Consider the following 7,602-nt stretch of genomic DNA (forward strand, 5'->3'; position numbering starts at 1 on the left):
AGGAGGAGGAGGAGGAGGAGGAGGGCTTTCAGTCATGTACTGAGCAATTCAACCCACGTAGGAGTTTGTGGCATGATGCTGGTTTGAGACAGCATCATTATTATTATTGTTTATATATTTATCATTATCGAGCTGGCAGAATCATTAGCATGCTGGGCAAGATGCTTTCGTTCTAAGTTCAAATTCTGCCGAGGTCGACTTTGCCTTTCATCCTTTCAGGGTCAATAAATTAAGTACCAGTCGCATACTGGGGTTGATATAATCGACTAATCCCCTCCCTCCAAATTGCTACCCTTGTGGCAAAATTTGAAACCATTATTATTATTATTATTATATCATGCCATTTATTATTATATTTTGTGAAGGCATGTGGCTTAATGGTTAGAAAAGTTGACTCACAACCGTAAGGTCATGAGTTCAATTCCTGGCAGCACATTACGACCTTGGGTAAGACATTTTATTCCACATTGCTCCAGTCCACTCAGCTGGCAAAAATGAGTTGTACTTGTAATTCCAAAAGGCCAGCCTTGTCACATTCTGTGTCACACTGGATCTGCCTGAGAACTATGTTAAGGGTACACATGTCTGTGGAGTACTCAGCCACTTGCACATTAATTTCATGAGCAGACTATTCCATTACTTGGATCAACTAGAATGCTCATTATTGTAACCAACAGAATGCCAGTATTACCATATTATTATATCATATCATATATTCATCATCATCATCATCATTTAACATCTGTTTTCCATGCTGGCATGGGTTGGATGGTTTGATTGAAAACTGGCAAGCCTATCATTTGTTATATTATTATCATCGTCATCATCATGATATTATATCTCATCATTTTTTTTTTTGTTATATTATTAAGTCATTATGATCTGTGGGTTTTAAGGGGTTTCAGATATTTTTTTAACATCAGCCCCTCCCCTCTCCCCTCCCCAGTTGATCAAGTTCCAGTTTGCATCTCAGCTGCAACAAGTCACATGTCTGCCCTCTTTGACATGTGAGAGCGGCTCACAAAGGACTTGGTAAGTGATTGGTAAGTGATGTCAAGACACCCTCAGCCTTCTTGGCAATTTCAGCAATGTGTTTCATAAGTCAACTCTACTTCCACAATACACAAAATATTTTAACAATTTTTTTGTACAATTCCTTATAATACTTAATTATAAAAATATAACAGGATTCTTTAAACATCAAATTACTATGAGAGTCCACCCAAGTAAAATAAGAATGAAAGGGGTCCATAGATAAAAACTGGTTGAGAGCAACTGGTGTAGGTGCATGACAAACATTGTTGCACAATGACTAAATCAACCACAGACAAAGTAGACAACTCATAATATAAAAAAAGAATATTTTGTAATCATTTGATGCAGCAAAGTCTCAAAGAAAACAAACTTCTTTATTATTAGAAAAGATAGAGTAACTGTGAAAACGAGGCCTAAATTAGGTCATGACCTTGATTTACTTGGAGGTTACTTACCCTATGGCAATCATCTTATTATATGCTGCTATTGTTAATTATATGTAATTTTTAAAAATCTTTCCTCCCATGACAAGCTATCTTTCTTATTGCTGAACAAAGACATTAAATTGAACTGATTCAAGAAGGAGAAAATTCGTTTAGTGATACAATACAAGCATAGAGATATCGGTCTCAAATTTTGGCACAAGGCCAGCAAGTTCATGAGTGTGGGTAAATTGATGATATCAGCTCCAGTGCTCAACTGGTACTTATTTCATCGATCCCCAAAAGAATGAAAGGCCAAGTTGACCTCAGTGGAATTTGAGCTCATCATCATCATCATCGTTTAATGTCTGTTTTCCATGCTGGCATGGGCTGGATGGTTTCACTGAGCTCTGGAGAGCCAGCGGCTGCACCAGGCTCTAATCCAATCTGGCAATGCGTCTACAGCTTCATGCCCTTCCTAGTGCCAACCACTCCAAGAGTGTAGTGCATGCTTTTTACATGCTACCAGTACAGGAGCCAGTCAGACAGGCCTGGCATTGATCATGTTCAGAAAGTGCTTTTTACGTGCCACTGGCATGGGGGTCAGTCATGGGTTACTGGCATTGGCCATGCCACTAAGCATTTTGTCCAGCCTTCTAATGATTCGGCCAGTTCACCACTTTATTAGGGTAGAGATATTAAAATGAAACTTGCTAACTTATAGTTCAAATTTACAAGTTAGCTGAAGTTAGCTTAATATTTCACTTCACCAGAGTTGATAAAATGTACATCAATGCCCCTTTTGAAGTAAATAATTAAAGCTCAGATGAGCCTTAATATACCGGAAGTTGCTTCCTTACATTTCATAAGCTGCTTCAACCAAAGCTAACTGGATTGTCCATCAACAACTTCTTAACTAGGCCAGAAGCCACTTTGTCCTAAAATACCACACTGAAATGTCAATTAAACATATTTATAATTCAGATGTAAAACCACGACGATAAGATCAATGTGATTTATTCTGATATTATTTAAAGCTACATTTTCCTTTCTGACTCACCATTATCTTTCCATTTACATTTTGGATTCCTTGCATTAAGACATCTAATTCCAGAAGAGAACATAGTATCTGTAATGCAGTTCAGATTTCCTCCCATAAATATTTTATTAGTAAATTTCTGTTCTCATTTCTTTATGCTGATATCTGAAACATAATGCACCAGATTTTCTTCAGTTTTTGAAAACTGTATATAAAACATTTGTAGTTTATCAACAGAACATTCAAAGAAACTTGTCTTAAAATTATCGTAAGTTCAATTATTTCAAATATATTTATTTACTCTGCAATTATACTCATTTTTAACTGAGATTATTAAAAATATCATTAATCTGATTTTTATTAGTGTTTAGAAAACAACTTGGTAATCATTCTTTTTTATTAACTGATGATGATGATGGTGATGATAACATTAACTTAATATTAATCAATTAATCCTTTTCAGACAGTGTCTAAAGCTGCTTTCTTTATTAAGTTTACGAAAAAGGAGAAAAAGAGAAAATGTTAACTGAAGATTTGCTAATTAAATCCCTGAAAATTCTCATCTGTTATTCATTACCGCATGAGGAAAATATTTTGAAATAGAGCTTTACAAAAACTATGAAAAGGTTGTGCATTTATTTATTTATTTGTCTATTTATTTATTTATTCCTCTTAATTAGAAAAGCAAAGAAAAGAAGTCTATGCCTACAATATTTGTAGCTTTTCCTGTACAGTGAAGTCAATACAAGGCTAAATTTCTGTTTGTTGATGCCTGTAAGTGAAAAACGGATTTCAGAAGGCTGGAAGAAGGTTACTCAAGTTGTTTCTGAAATATCATGGCTTAATAATATTCAAAAACTATTTTAATCCATTGTTTATAAAAGGAGTCCTCTAGCGTTTCTGCTACTTTCCCATTCTTACATTATAATGTAAAATGTCTCCAAAGTCTAGAAGGATTTATCTTGTCTCTTGACATTTAAATGAATGGTCTCTCGATTCCAACCCTTCTCTCTCTCTGGACAGGGTAACAGTATCCCTCAGCCCACACCCAGGTGATGTTGCCAGCTGAACTGATGACTATTCTTGGCATGTAAATAAATCAGTGATAACAGAGGAATGATGTTCAGTGATGTGTGAGATCTTGGAAAATAATTGACTCAGTCTGGTTATCAAAGCCTGATAGTAACTGTAATGGCAGCAAAATAAACAGTCTGCCCTTGGCCCCCAAACACTAACCTCAATTGTGCATCATCAATGATAAATGCAGAAGAACAGTAAATGTCACACTCTGACCAAATCCACCCAACCAACTGCTACTGTGGCTACTACTAGAATTGAAAGGACATACTGAAATGATTGGACAGTGGTGAAAGTATGACAAATGTAGACTGTAATATTGTGTCTCATATAAAAATAACCACTGCATGTCAGAGGGTGCAGTATGGTTCTCAGTTAGGTGAAGGCATGGCATGTTTAGAACAATAGGTTAGTGGGTCACATCTAGTTGTTTGGTCATAGTTCTGCTCAACCAGAATTGATACACAGCAACAATGCATAGTTAATGCAGTTAGTGACAGAGATAAATCCAAGTGCTTTTTGCAAACAAATGGACCACCGCCACCACCACCACCACCGCCACCATCACCACCACCACCACTGTTTTAAATAGTGTATCAGTAAGCATATTTTTTATTTTATGATTTTAATACTTCCAAAAGCAATTACAGCTTCTGGAGGAAAAGGGAGATTTGCTACATTTTATTAAGAGTTTGCTGTAATAACCTTGTAATGAGTTTCAGTTTAGTGTCTGGCTCCAGATCTCAGATTGCTGTGGTTGTTCAGGCAGTGGAAATGGAGTCTTTATAAGACATGACCACTTCAGCAGACCATCATCAAGAGAACAAACGTCTGCATTGTCATTATGTGGGATAATTGGTATTGGTACCTGTATGGAATATCCAACAGTTCCGTATTTGCTTTGTGAAACACCTGGAATACTTGATCGCTTATATGCTTACCTTAAATCAAGCTTTTGTCAGGCAAGTCTTAAAAATAATCTTCACAATTTTCCAGATGATAAAAGACGAAGGTGGACATCATTTTTCTTCAACTTCATATGGGAAACAAACCAAAAATGGTTGTGAAAAAAATTGGCACTGACTTATTTACTTACCAAAGAACAAACATTGGTTTCTTTTGCTTGTTGGAGTTTTCTTTTTCTTTTCTTTTTTTTTTAAGTTTTACAAATCAGTTAAATGGTAAGAATGATCCAAAATCTGGTAGCAAGACATTGTTAAAGGTACATACAAAGGCATAGAATAATAACCCCCACCTATCCCAAAAAAACAGACAAAAATCTTTTCCTTACCATATTTCTTTTGGTCAATAACAGAACTTTCATAATTGTCTTGTAACAGTGGAAAGGAAAGAGATAGAAAAAATTAGGAAGATTCTAATCCATATTATAGATGTAATTCTTTATTTGAGGGAACAAGGACTGGTATTCTGTATTTGTTGTGAGTATCAAGGTTTAATACCACCAGGGACAAACAAGGCAATTTTATTTAAACTAAATTATTTAATGAGAAATAATACATTACATGAATAACATTTTTTGCTGAATTATCAAAATGCGACATATTTCAACCCTGACATACAAAATTATCTGATACAGTTCTTATCAACCCAAATCAAGGTGGCTAAGTACTTTTAAATAATTGTTGACTCTACTATTGATATCAGCAGAATCAATCAATTTTCTTTATCCTTATGATATGTAACAATAAATGGTGATACAGTGAAATGATGTATATAATTCAGCGAATTACCCAGAACAATGACTGAAGATTCCTTTCAATATTCTTCTTCCAGTAATCAAAACATTAGGGTATCAATAACTATGCACTATGGACAGTTTCCCAATGAAGCAAGTGCCATGTTGAGCAAACTACCTGGCCTCCAAACAAATGATAGGGAAGTTATGCCAAACACATTCTTTATACAGCAGTATAAACAATTTAAATTTGGTTCTAATTGATACAGTAAGCTCCAGTATTCAGATCAAGTTGTTTCCTTTTTTATTCAACTCTAGAAAGTGCCTTTACACTTTATTTTACTGTCTGTTCACCTCTCTTGTCTTTCAGTATGAGATGGATACTACAATCATATCAGATAAAGGTAAAGGTGAAGTTACCTTCTCGAGTCATGTCGACAAATAAGGGCTAGATTCCTGGTTTTCATGGCATAGAAATTCCCCTGCTCCAGGTGGAATGCCAGTTCATAGCAGCATTAGTCCTTTTTGCCAGCTGAGTGAACTGGAGCAAAGTGAAATGAAGTGTTTTGCTCAAGAACACAACGGGTCGCCCAGTCCAGGAATTGAAATCACAATCTTACAATCATGAGTCCAACACCCTATATAAATAGAAAAAATAAATGTTTCCTTCCCAAACCATGCAGACTCACGAGGGCCAGTTTCCGGTTTCAATGGTGTATATATTCCCTACCTGGATAGGATGCCGATCTGTCACAGGATTACTCATTTTAGCCAGCCGAGTGGGCTGGAGCAATGTGAAATGAAGTGTTTTGCTCAAGAGCACAATGCATCGCCCAGTCCAGGAATTGAAACCACAATCTTATGATCATGAGTCCAACACATTAACCACTAAGCCATGTGCCTCCACTAATTGCATCCGATCTTTTGTACTGATTCAAAATAAACTTTGTGAAACAAGAAAAATGTCAAGAAAGGGATCAGCTGAAGTAGCATAGCATAATTTATCAAGACTAATCGATGCTCTATAAACAATTCTGGATGATGAAATAAAAAAAAATGTAACCCTAGATAAATGGCTGCCATAAAAGGTAGGTAAGTAGCTTGCTTACCAGCCACATGGTTCCAGGTTCAGTGCCACTGCATAGCACCTTGGGCAAGTGTCTTCTACTATAGCCTCGGGCCGACCAAAGCCTTGTGAGTGGATTTGGTAGACGGAAACTGAAAGAAGCCCGTCGTATATATATATATATATATATGTATGTGTGTGTATATGTTTGTGTCTGTGCTTGTCCCCCCAACATCGCTTGGTAACCGATGCTGTTGTGTTTACATATATATATATATCATCAAATCATCATCATCATCATTATCATCATTTAATGTCCATTTCTCATGTTGGCATGGTTAGGATGGTTTGACAGGCTCTGTGAATCTAATGTGTCCATCATTTTTTTCCTTTAGAAAATTTCTCACAAATTGTCTAAATTTCAGAAATTTAATTGTGAGAATCAACCACAGCTTTCTGCAAATTAAGCATGAAATTTGATGGTAATTTGTATAAAGAAAACATTATTTTGAACACACACACACACAAACACACGCACACGTATGCACAAATGTGCACACACACACGCATGCACACTCACATACATGTATTCTAAAGTTGAAAATAATTTGGACTGGAAAATGAAAAACTATGCAGTGAAATATCAATTTATTCTCAAATAGAATTTGTTGAACAAAAAATCAAATTCTTAGAATTTTGTTCTAATTTATTTTTGATTTCAGAACCCAATGGCGATTGTGAAAGAGCTTGGTTTCTTTGGTTGAAACTCAATGATTAGACAAAAGAATAACTGGATGTTTTGACTATCATTGCTATTGTTTTATATATTTTTAATTTCAAGGACATAAAATTGTCTGAAATTCAATAAAATCATTAAAAATGAAAAAAAACTATTGGAACAACAACAAAAAAATCCAATTACTTGTAAACTATGATTTTAAACATTTCAATTTCTTTTTTCAGTAAATAATTTAATAAAGTACACTAACATTTTATTTTCATGCATAAAAGGCATATGTTGTGGTTGGAATGTGTGTTTGAGCAAGTAAACTAAAATTTTTTCTTGTCCCAGTTGGGCATTTGAAAATAAAGTCACCCTAGTAGTAACAGACAGAAAAAGAAGTACATAAAATGCCAGAAAGTGAGGAATGTTTTTTTTTTTAACTGATAAACACCCATCCAACAACAACTAAACCAAAAGCACCCACCATGAGTTGACCCACTCATCATCATCGTTTAACGTCCGCTTTCCATGCTAGCATGGGTT

The sequence above is a fragment of the Octopus bimaculoides genome, chromosome 4 (genome assembly GCF_001194135.2).
Source record: "Octopus bimaculoides isolate UCB-OBI-ISO-001 chromosome 4, ASM119413v2, whole genome shotgun sequence".
In the NCBI taxonomy this organism is placed as follows: Eukaryota; Metazoa; Mollusca; class Cephalopoda; order Octopoda; family Octopodidae; genus Octopus; species Octopus bimaculoides.